Here is an 11,274-nt window from a genome sequence, read left to right as displayed (position 1 = left end):
TTAGTCTAGTCTTCATACATTACATAATAGTCTTCAGAAGATATTATGAGCACTTTAGAATAGTCAAATACTAGTCAATTAAACTTCGAACAATCTAGTATCTCAGTGTCTTTAAGTTAGGAGTAGGATTTAACACTGAGCGAGTGTAGGGATGGCTACTTCCACGTCAGATAGGAAGAGTCATTAGTACCAGTCCCTATACTCTAGAACTATGTAGCCAGCATAGGATATGAGTAGTCACCGATCAGATTAGGTCCTTTACTATCTCACAGGGGTAACCCTTTAGTTCAAGCATGATACCCTTAGTCCTTTCGACATTATATTAGTTTAGTAGATCACACAACCATTGTTATTACCTATGACACGATATTAACTCCTTTCTTACTGGGTTACAGGCTTGACCCCTATTAGCTCAAATTTTGAAAGTTGGTTAGATGATTCCTCCTACAGTCTCAGATATAGTCTCAGTTACAGTCTCAGCTCTGCTATTCAGTCTTTGTGTTGTTTGACTAAAGCATATAGATTTTAGTTATCTCAGTATTTTAGTTTACAAATTTTACTTAGTTCATATTATGTGCTTGGACATGCATCCTCAGTATTTATAGATTTTCATTCATTATTAGTACCTACAGATTCCACGCTTTTTATTTAGTACTCCAAGTTTCACTTGCATATCCATATCATCCTACCTCATTTAGCATACCAGTACATTCAAAGTACTGATGGCATACTTTTTTTTTAAGCTATGATGTATTATATCATAGGTTCTAATGATCAGTTCTCCGCTTGCGATCAGACTTATCGAATCTTCAGTAGTAACATTAGTGAGTCTTTAGACTTCAAGGATAGGCTTACTTTATTTCATGTCTCAGTTCGTAGTTAGTTGGAGTTAGTTGGAGTCTGTCCCATCAACTCCTATTCAATCTGTTAATTTTAAAGGCTTTTTAGACAGTACAGTCAGCTATTCAGTATTCAAATATTATAGTAGTTATCTAGTTTATCATTATTTTATCAGATTCAATCAGTTGTTTCTACAGACTCTTATGTTAGTTTTAAATTTAGGTATTGAAACCTTATGAAATATCAGTTTTCTTTTGTATTTATGATTATATTATTCAGTTCTCATAGCAGGTACCAGCTCATAGGTTTGCTTGTGGTACCTCAGGATCGTAAGCACCATTTAATGACAAGGGGATAGTCTCGAATCATTACAAACTTGGTATCATAGGCTAAGGTTTTAAAGTGTCCTAGGAAGTCTAAAATTTGCGTTGAGTAGAGTCTTATGCATGGGTGTGTAGCATGCCATACTTATGGACGAGAGTCTAAAAGTTGCGTTTAGTAGAGTCTTATGCATGGGTGTGTGGCATGCCATACTTATGGACGAGAGTCTACAAGGCATTTGAGAAAAGTTTCCCTTCTTACAATATTCATGTCGTGTGAGTGAGCATGATCTTAAGTTAAACGTTATGTCTAATCCATTTCTTCCTTATGTTTACAGAATATGGCTCCTAAGAAAAACGAAAGAAGAACAGGAATTCAGCTATCCCTTCAGCCCGTCTAGACAGATCCTCTGGACAAGCATGTCTCATACATATAATTTAGGTTTGTGTTCACTACTCTAGCAAACTCCATAGTAGCACAGAATGAACATCTAGCTTTTGTTCCAGCCAAACTAGTGGCCAATACTGCTGCAACAAGAATTCAAGATTTCACCTGGATGAATCCTCCTTGTTTCATGGGATCCAAGTCAGAAGAGGATCCACAGGAATTCTTAGATATAGTTAAGAAGGTAATGGATTCTATGGGGGTAACGTCTGGTCAGAGTGCTGAATTGGTTGAATATTTATTGTAGGATATAGCCCTTACATGGATTAAGCAGTGGAGATTTGATAGAGGTGGTGATCAGGCATATAAAATGGGAAGAGTTTGCCATGACTTTCTTGTATAGATTCTTTCCATTAGAGTTGAGAGAGGCCAAGATGTTAGAATTTATTAATTTTAGGCAAGGTAGCACGAGTGTAAGGGAGTATTCACTTAAGTTTACTCAGTTAGCTAGGTATGCTCCTCATATGGGAGCTGATAATAGGTCGAAGATGAGTAAATTTGTGTGTGTCATGTCTGATAGTATGGTCAAGGAGTATAGGACCACAATGGTGATTTGTGAGATAAGTGTGTCTAGGCTTATAGTCCATGCTCAATAGATAGAGAAGAAAAATATTAAGGGGAGAGAGAGAGAAAACAAGAGAGCTAGAATGGGTAGTTTTAATTTTAATCAGCCAAAGTCAGAAAGTGGTAACCATCCTCAGTTTTATCAGAGATATTCAATGCCAGTACCTTTTTCAACCAGTGCCCCAGTACCATAATTCAAAAAAGACAATAGGGATAGGGCACCAAGCAATATGTCCCAGGTCATTGTTAGCAGTACTCGTACCAATACTTTATGTTAGAAGTATGGCAGACACCACCAGGGTGAGTTTAAAGTAGGTAGTGATGTGTGCTTTAGGTATGGCAATCCAGGTCATTAGATTCAAGAGTGTTGGGTAGTTCCTTAGAAAGTTAGGGATGTGTGCTAACAGGGCCAGTCCCACCAATCACCAGTTCCATCCAGCCGCCCAACTCAGTAGGGTGTCGCTTTTATTGCTACTAGTAGTAAGCGTCGAATAGATTATATTCTTTTTAGTCCTGCCAAGATTAGGAAAATCTCTTGACTTAGTTACTGGTATGTTGGAGGTCTTTCACTTACATGTTTATGCTTTACTAGACCCTAGAGCTTTTCTTTCTTTAGTAACTCCATATATAGCTGTCAATTTTGGAGTTAGTACCAAAAATCTCGCAGAGCCCTTTTCACTGTCTACCCAGTGGACGTTTCCATTTTACCCAGACAGGTATACAGGAACTGTTCAATCATAAGTTTTCAGAAAGTTACTTTAGTTGATCTTGTGGAGTTAGAGATAATGGATTTTAACGTTATTCTTGACACGGATTGGCTCCAATCATGTTATGCCTCAATTGATTGTAGAAACAAAATAGTTTATTTTTAGTTTCCCAATAAACCAATCCTTGAATGGAGACGTAGTACTACAACTCTTAAGGGTTAGTTAATTTCTTACCTTAGGGCCGAAAATATGATACCCAAGGGTTGTGTCTATCATCTTGTACGAGTTAAAGACTCTAACTCAAAAAATTCTACTCTTGAGTCAGTCCCAGTAGTAAATGAATTCTCAGATAAATTTCCCAAAGATCTTCCCGGAGTTCCTACCGGAAGGGAAATCGACTTTGGAATAGACCTTCTCCCAGATACTCAACTGATATATATTCCACCATACAGAATAGCTCCATCTGAACTCAAAGAACTGAAAGAACAGTTGAAGAATCTCTTATATAAGGGATACATCAGACCCAGTTTCTCCCTATAGGGCATACTTATTCTATTCGGGTGTAAGAAAGATGGTTGTCTTAGAATGTGCATAGACTACCATTAGTTAAACAAGGTCACATTAAAGAATAAATACCTACTTCTTAGAATCAATGACTTTTTTGACCATCTTTAGGGTGCCAATTTTTTTTCAAAGATAGACCTTAGATCAGGCTATCATCAACTCGTTATGGTCACTTTGAATTTATAGTCATGTCCTTTGGTCTTACAAATTCCCCAGCAGCCTTTATGGACTTAATAAACCAAGTGTTCAATCAGTACTTGGACATGTTCATCATATTCTTCAATGATAACATTCTTGTCTATTCTCGTAGTGAAAGCGATCATGCAGACCATCTTAGCATAGTGCGTCAGACTCTTAGAGCTCATAAGTTGTTACATAAATTTAGTAAGTGTGAATTTTGGCTAAGATCAGTAGCATTCCATGGTCATATTATTTCCGATGATAACATAAATGTTGATCCTTAAAAGACTAATGTGGTGAAAAGCTAGCCTAGACCCATCTCTCTATCAGATATCAAGAGTTTCTTGGCTTTAGCTGGCTATTACCGTTGGTTTGTTGAAGTTTTTTCTTCTATTGCTCCCCCATTTCCAGATTGACTCAAACGAAACTTAAGTTTAAGTGGTTAGATTCCTGTAAGAAGATTTTTCTGGAGTTAAAGACTCGACTTACCTAAGCCTCAGTATTGACTCTACCAGATGGTTAATATGGTTTTGTTATGTATTACAATCCATCCAGAGTAGGTTTAGGTTGTGTCCTTATGTAGAGTGGTAAGGTAATAGCCTATGCCTCCAGACAGCTTAAACCCGATGAAAAAAATTATCTGACTCATGATCTTGAGCTAGAATTTGTAGTATTTGCCTTACAAATTTAGAGGCATTACTTGTATTGGGTTCATGTAGATGTGTTTACAGATCACAAAAGCCTTCAGTATGTGTCTCGCAGAATGATTTGAATTTGCATCAAAGAAGATGGTTAGAGTTATTGAAATATTATGACATGGGTGTTTCGTATCATCCGGGCAAGGAAAATGTAGTAGTTGATGCTCTCAGTAGAATGTCAATGGGTAGTGTAGCTCATGTTGAAGATGGTAAAAAGAAGTTAGCTCAGGAAGTTCATCGTCTTGCCCGACTAGGTGTTTATTTACTCGATTCAGTAGAAGCTAGTGTATGGGTGCAGAGTAGCTCAGAGTCATCTCCAGTCTTCAAGGAAAAAGAAAATCATGATAGATATCGCAGACTAGTTAAATTGAAAGAATCTGTCAAAGATCAAAAAGTTAAGGTTTTCTCCCAAGGGGGAGATGATGTTTTGTGTTATCAAGGTAGATTATGGGTGCCTGGTGTATATGATTTTAGGCAACGAAAACTTTCAGAAGCACATGGGGCATGTTACTCTATTCATCCAAGGGCCACTAATATGTACCGTGTTTTGTGAGAGATCTATTAGTGGAATGGGATAAAGATAGATATTGCAGAGTTTGTAGCTGAGTGCTCTACATGTCAGAAAAAAAAGGTTTAGCACCAAAAACCTAGTGGGTTCATGAGGAGTTAAGTATTCCCATGTGAAAATGTGAGAAATTGAACATGGACTTTGTAACAAGTTTGCCTCGTACCCATCATTAGGATAACTCTATTTAGGTTATCATAGAGAAAATGACCAAATCATCTCATTTCTTGCCAGTCCATACCCCTTATTTAGTTGAGGACTAGGCCAATCTCTATCTCAGAGAGTTGTTGTAACACCCCGTATTTTGCATGCACTTGTTCTATTTATATGAAACTTTGGTATAGCCTTGTGGTGTAGGTAATAGGCGAGATTTTTTAATGCGAGTATTAATAGTGTAGATAGAATTCTAGATATTGTCCATACATTTTAATGTGATGCGATAAAGTTAACATCGATACAACTATTGAACTTGAAATCGTAAACTGGTATTTGAATCTAAAGTTTAAAGCAACCAAGTGTGTACAAGTTAAAGGTTAGATTAAAGAGATTAGGATCTAGAAATGGAATAAAATATTGAGGTACTTGCTTGACTTACTTAAGCTAGTTGGTGAGTCACCTACTTGGGTTATATGAGCCAGGTCCATGAATCAGATTTGGGCCTTTACTAGTATACTTATTTGGTCCCAAATTAAATAAAAAATGAAGGAAACTAGAGAAAAGGCGCAATACTTAAATCATCCAAGGCCCAAATATAATTGAGCCCAACTTAGAAATTAAGCAAATAGGTGCATCACCTACTTTGACATTTTGAGCTGCTTGTACAACTTATGTAGGTGCATCATCAAATTGGACCAATATTATTAAAATTGTGGTCCAAAATCAGCTAAATGGATGTCCAAAATTATAGAATTTATAAGGCCAAATTGCTGGTCATTTTCCCTCATTATTAAGTCACAAAGAAGGGTTACTTCACAAATTCTCTCTACTTTCTTTTAAACAACAAGGAGCAGCCCTATTTTTCTTTGTAGGGTTCTTGGAGAAACCCTAACTTTTGCAGCTAAAGGTAAGTGAAAAAACTTATTGTTTAGATTTATAATCTCATCGAATATTAGTGAAACATGTTATAAGTTCTTAATTAATAATTCATGGAAGAATATGGAACAAGCTGCTTGTTCACTTTTTCTTTGTTATTAAGAGATTTCTTTTCTTCTTTGGTTTAAAGTGTGAAGGAAAGTGAAAGTTGAAGTTCTAGAGGAGTTCAAATTAAAAGAATAATTTTAAAAATTAAGGTAAAGTGATTGTCCATTTTGTTCTTCTTATGTATGAATTTTGGAAAGAATTATGGATGTATTGTTATTGAGAACCCAATAGATGATGAGTTCGATAATTGATTGCTACGATAAAAGGGATTTGGAAATTTTTATGAAATATTTTGTAATTACATGTTATGGGCTGCTAGGCTGATGTCAGAGAAAGGTGTGACTTGTTTGAATTGAAATACAAAAGAAAGATGTGGCGGTACACCACCGAACTAATTATTGCATGTGTTTAATGCCCAATCTTTTTTGCGTATTGTTTAGAGGGTGTAATGAAGGTGATATGGTTTCGGTGAATATTATAAGAACATGTATGGTATGTGGGTGTAATTGGTTAAGAAAAGGGTTAAAATAACACCCTTGATTGATACATTAAGTGCTTACTGCCCGATTGTTGTGTTGGTGAAGTTAAGTAGCCCAAATGTATTGACTGGTTACTAATACTGGTTTACAATATATTCTATTATAGTTAAGTAATCTAAAAGGTGGGAAGTCAAGTTGGGTTAGTTTCGGAGTTAGATAACCAGGTATGTAAGACATACTCTATTTTGCACTCTTTGGCATGAAATCGGACATTTGTTCTATCAAGTAAAATTCCAAGGTTATCATATAATAGGTGATGTATAAAAGCAACACATTACATTCCATGTAGCCAATGACCTTATTCCCATTCTCTAATGAGTTTAAACACCTCAATACATGCTTATTATTGAACCTGCACATCTATTTTCCTTTGAAAGTTTCAGAAGTTCTTAGTTTACACAAATAAGACCCATGTATATTTTCAGCTCCTAAACACTTCATCTGTGTTCCAACAACCCCCTACTTCATTGTTGTTGCATTAAGTGCCCATTTACATGTATCTTATTGGTTGATTATTGATTTAAGCTACCATAATGTTATGATCACCAAAGTAACAATCTTAAAGGCTAAATAAACTATGTAACGTAAATCTGTAAAATGAGTGGCATCTCAGGGGCATATGCCTAGCATGGGAAGATCTTGATAGGTTTATATGTGGGTAGCAGATTATGGGCATAAGCCTATCATGGGTTGTTCCTAATGTTCTTATGTGGATGGCAGCTCAGGGGCGTAAGCCTAGCATGGGCCGATCCCAATTTATCTATTTTGCACTAATCAACTGGTCATTTGAATTATATGTCTTACAAAGATTCTTAAGAAAGAAAGGTAAAAATAAAGAAAAAAATGTAATATACATCGTCCCACAAGTATATATAAAGGTGGTCTACTAGTACTACTGATACACTTGTATATGATATCTATTGAGCTCTTGTATCATGTATTGTTACCTTCAGCCTTACATATTTAGTACATATTTTTGTACTGATGTCCCCCATGCGGGACCTGTATTTTATGCTGCAGGCATAGGTGCTTTATCCAATACACCTCGCTAGTATGAGCACAGGCTATTAAGGGACTATTGGTGAGCTCCAGGTTGATTCGAGGCATTCTGAGTCTGTTCCATATATTTTTGTATTAGGCAGTAGTCAAGAGTAGGGTGGGGGTTTGTCCCAACCCTAACTAAGTCTATGTATCTTTGAGAGCCTTTTTAGACTAATGTCAAGTTAAACATGGTAGTGTCTTCTCTTTTAGATGTGGTGGCCCTAATAGTCAAGTGTTGTATATGTAATTTTGTGCTTGCCTACGTAGTTAATCTGATCAATGCATAATATCATGTTGGTCAAAACCTTTGGTTGTCATAGTTACATGCATGAGAAGTACAAGGTTATGGATTGGTTCTCTCAGGCCTTTACGGTTATGGGTACCTGTCCGCCCTAATAGGATTTAAGGTGTGACAAAAGTGGTATCAAAGTGGTATCTCACTACACTAAAGACGTTGGTTGCAAGAAGGAGTAAGAATACAAGTATGCAAGTAGACATGGCAGATGGAGAAGGGACAAGAAAGTCACCACTTAGACAAGCTAATCAAATTGAGGCTCAAGATGAGTTTGTATAACAAACTTCTTCTACTCATCCATATCCAGAAGAGCTAAGGAGGAAAATAACTATATCCTCAGAAGTACCTATTAATGATACTTACCAAGATCTAAGGAATGCGGTGCAATTGTTGGCTCGCATGGTTGCTGAACAAGATCAAGGACAAGGACATCTAACCACAAGTTCTAGTGGTGCATATAGGGCAGCTAGCCTACGGATGCAGGATCTTATTAAATTGGACCCTTTCACATTCACCGTATTAGATATTAATGAATATCCATAGGACTTTATTGATCAAATCTAATGGGCTCTAAATGTCATTCATGTATCGGATAAGGAAACAGTGGAGCTAGTAGCATATAAATTAAAAGGGGAGGCTATATTTAACTATGAAGACTCGAAATGATCTAGGGGTATCGATGCACCTTCAGATACATGGAAAGAGTTTAAAGAGGCATTTTTTGATCATTACTTTCTGTTTGAGATTCAAAAATTTCGTGCAGATCTGTTCCTAAATCTTAGCCAAGGGAATATGAGCATAAGGGAGTACAACCTCCGGTTTAACTCTTGGGCTTGGTATGCTCCTAACGTAGTAGCTACTATGGATGGTAGAGTTCATCGATATATGGATAGATTGTATCAATATCTATTTAGAGACTATACTGTTGTTGCTTTGAACAAAGACATGGACATAAAAAGTATACATGCTTTTACACATAAAATAGAGGATCAGAGGAAAAGAAGAACACAAGAATTGGAAAGAGGGTATTCCAAGAGGGACAGATCTATGGCGTAGTTCATGGCATCCCAAGGTGAGTTTAGGCCTCATTTTTTTAATAGAACTCCTAGGCCATTATCATATAGTCCTATTGCTAGTGCTCCACCATAGTTTCAAGGGTCCAAAGACAAGTAGTTTGGGCAATGAAGTGAGAATCATAGTTCACGAATAGTGGGATATCAAGAGAAATGGAGCATGATCCAATTAAGGCCTCCTCGATATCCATGTAAACAATAAATCTTTATTTAGGTGCATGTTGGTTTGGGAAAAATGCTTGATTTTAGTATGGTACGTCAGGGCATATGATGAGAGAATGCCCACAAAGAGGCATGGGTGGTATGGCATGATCTACTGGATCAGCCATTGCATTATCATAATCAATGCCTTTTTAAAGTGGGTGTGTACAACCTATAGGGCTTGGTAAAGGTGAAAAAAGAGTAGCTAGCTCTAATGGAGTTTAGAATAGTACATATGCTCTAGCAGATCGACAAAATTTAGAGGCTTCTATGGATGTGGTTACAGGTACATTGTCCATATTTTCATATAATGTAAATGTATTAATTGATTTGGTTTCTACTTTATCATACGTCACTCCTTTGGTTGCTGGAAAGTTCAAAAGGACATTAGAATTGCTATTTAATCCATTTAAAATGTCTATGCCAGTTGGTGAATCTATTATAGCTTGGAGAGTATATCAGAATTGTATAATAACTGTTTGTGGTCACTATATAATGGCTGACCTAGTTGAGCTATAAATGGTAGATTTTGATGCGATAATGGGTATGGATTGGTTGGCTTCTTGTTGTGCCACAGAAGATTGCCGAACTAAGAGGGTGTATTTTTATTTTCCAAGAGAGGCAACCCTTGAATGGAGGGGTAACATTGGTTCATCAAGAGGTTAATTTATTTCAAATATTAAGGCAAAAAGGATGATTTCAAAGGGTTACATATATTATTTAGTTAGAGTGAATGATACAGCGGAGCCACCAACTCTTCAAACTATTCAATTGGTAAATGAATTTCCTGATATATTTCCTAAAGATCAGATAGGTTTGCCACTATCAATTCCTCCATATAGAATAGGCCTAACAAAATTGCAGGAGTTGAAAGAGCAATTGAAAAACTTGCTAGAAAAAGTATTCATATGGCCTAGTATGTCCCTCTGGGGCACACCATTGTTATTTGTCCTTAACAAAGATGGCTCTTTAAGAATATATATTGACTACCAATAACTAAATAAGGTGACTATTAAAAACCAATATCCTCTTCCGAGAATTGATGACTTATTCGACTAGTTGCAAGGCACCAAGTGTTCATCAAAGATTGACTTAAGGTTAGATTACCACCAAGTGAGGGTCAAAGAGATGGACATACCCAATAAAGCCTTACAAACATGATAAGTTCATTATGAGTTTCTACTCATGTTTTTCGGGATAACTAATGCACCTACAACTTTTATGGATTTGATGAATAGGATGTTCAAGCCATTCTTGGATGTGGTTGTGATAGTTTTTATAGATGACATTCTAGTTTATTGATAGGGGATCTCAATTTACTACAAATTTTTGGAAGTATTTTTAGAGAAATTTAAGAACACATGTTAATTTAAGTGCAATTTTCCACCCTCAAACAGATGGACAATCGGAATATACCATTCAAACACTTGAAGGTATGCTATGAGATTGTGTACTGTACTTTAAAGGTAGTTAAGATGATCATTTACCTTTCATCGATTTCTCCTAAAGCAATAGCTATCCTTCAAGTATCAAAATAGCACCATATGAAACTTTGTATGGAAGAAAGTATAGATCACCAATTGGATAGTTTTATGTGGGTGAAACTACCTTGTTAGGGTTAGATCTTGTTCATCAAGCTATGGAAAAGGTTACAGTGATCCAAAAATGGCTAGAGATAGCCCAAAGTCGACACAAGTCACATGCAGATATTAGAAGAAGGGGGCTAGAGTTTGCAATAGGAAATTAGGTATTATTGAAGGTGTCACCAATGTAGGTGATTATGAGATTTGATAAGAAAGGAACACTAAGACCACGTTATATAGGACCATATAATATTACTCAGATGTTTGGCCAAATTTCATATGAATTAGAGCTACCCAAAGAGCTCTCAATAGTTCATCTATTATTTAACGTCTCAATGCTTTGAAAGTGAATCAGAGATCCATCTCATATTACTCCCACTGAAGATGTACAAGTTACAGAAGATCTTACCTATGAATAAATACCTATTGTTAATCTAGATCGACAAGTTAAGAAGTTAGGGAATAAAAAAATACCTTATGTAAAAGTGCTTCGGAGAAACTAACAAGTAGAAGAGATAT

The sequence above is a fragment of the Capsicum annuum genome, chromosome 5, assembly GCF_002878395.1.
Source record: "Capsicum annuum cultivar UCD-10X-F1 chromosome 5, UCD10Xv1.1, whole genome shotgun sequence".
NCBI lineage: Eukaryota > Viridiplantae > Streptophyta > Magnoliopsida > Solanales > Solanaceae > Capsicum > Capsicum annuum.
This window is presented reverse-complemented; position numbering follows the sequence as displayed.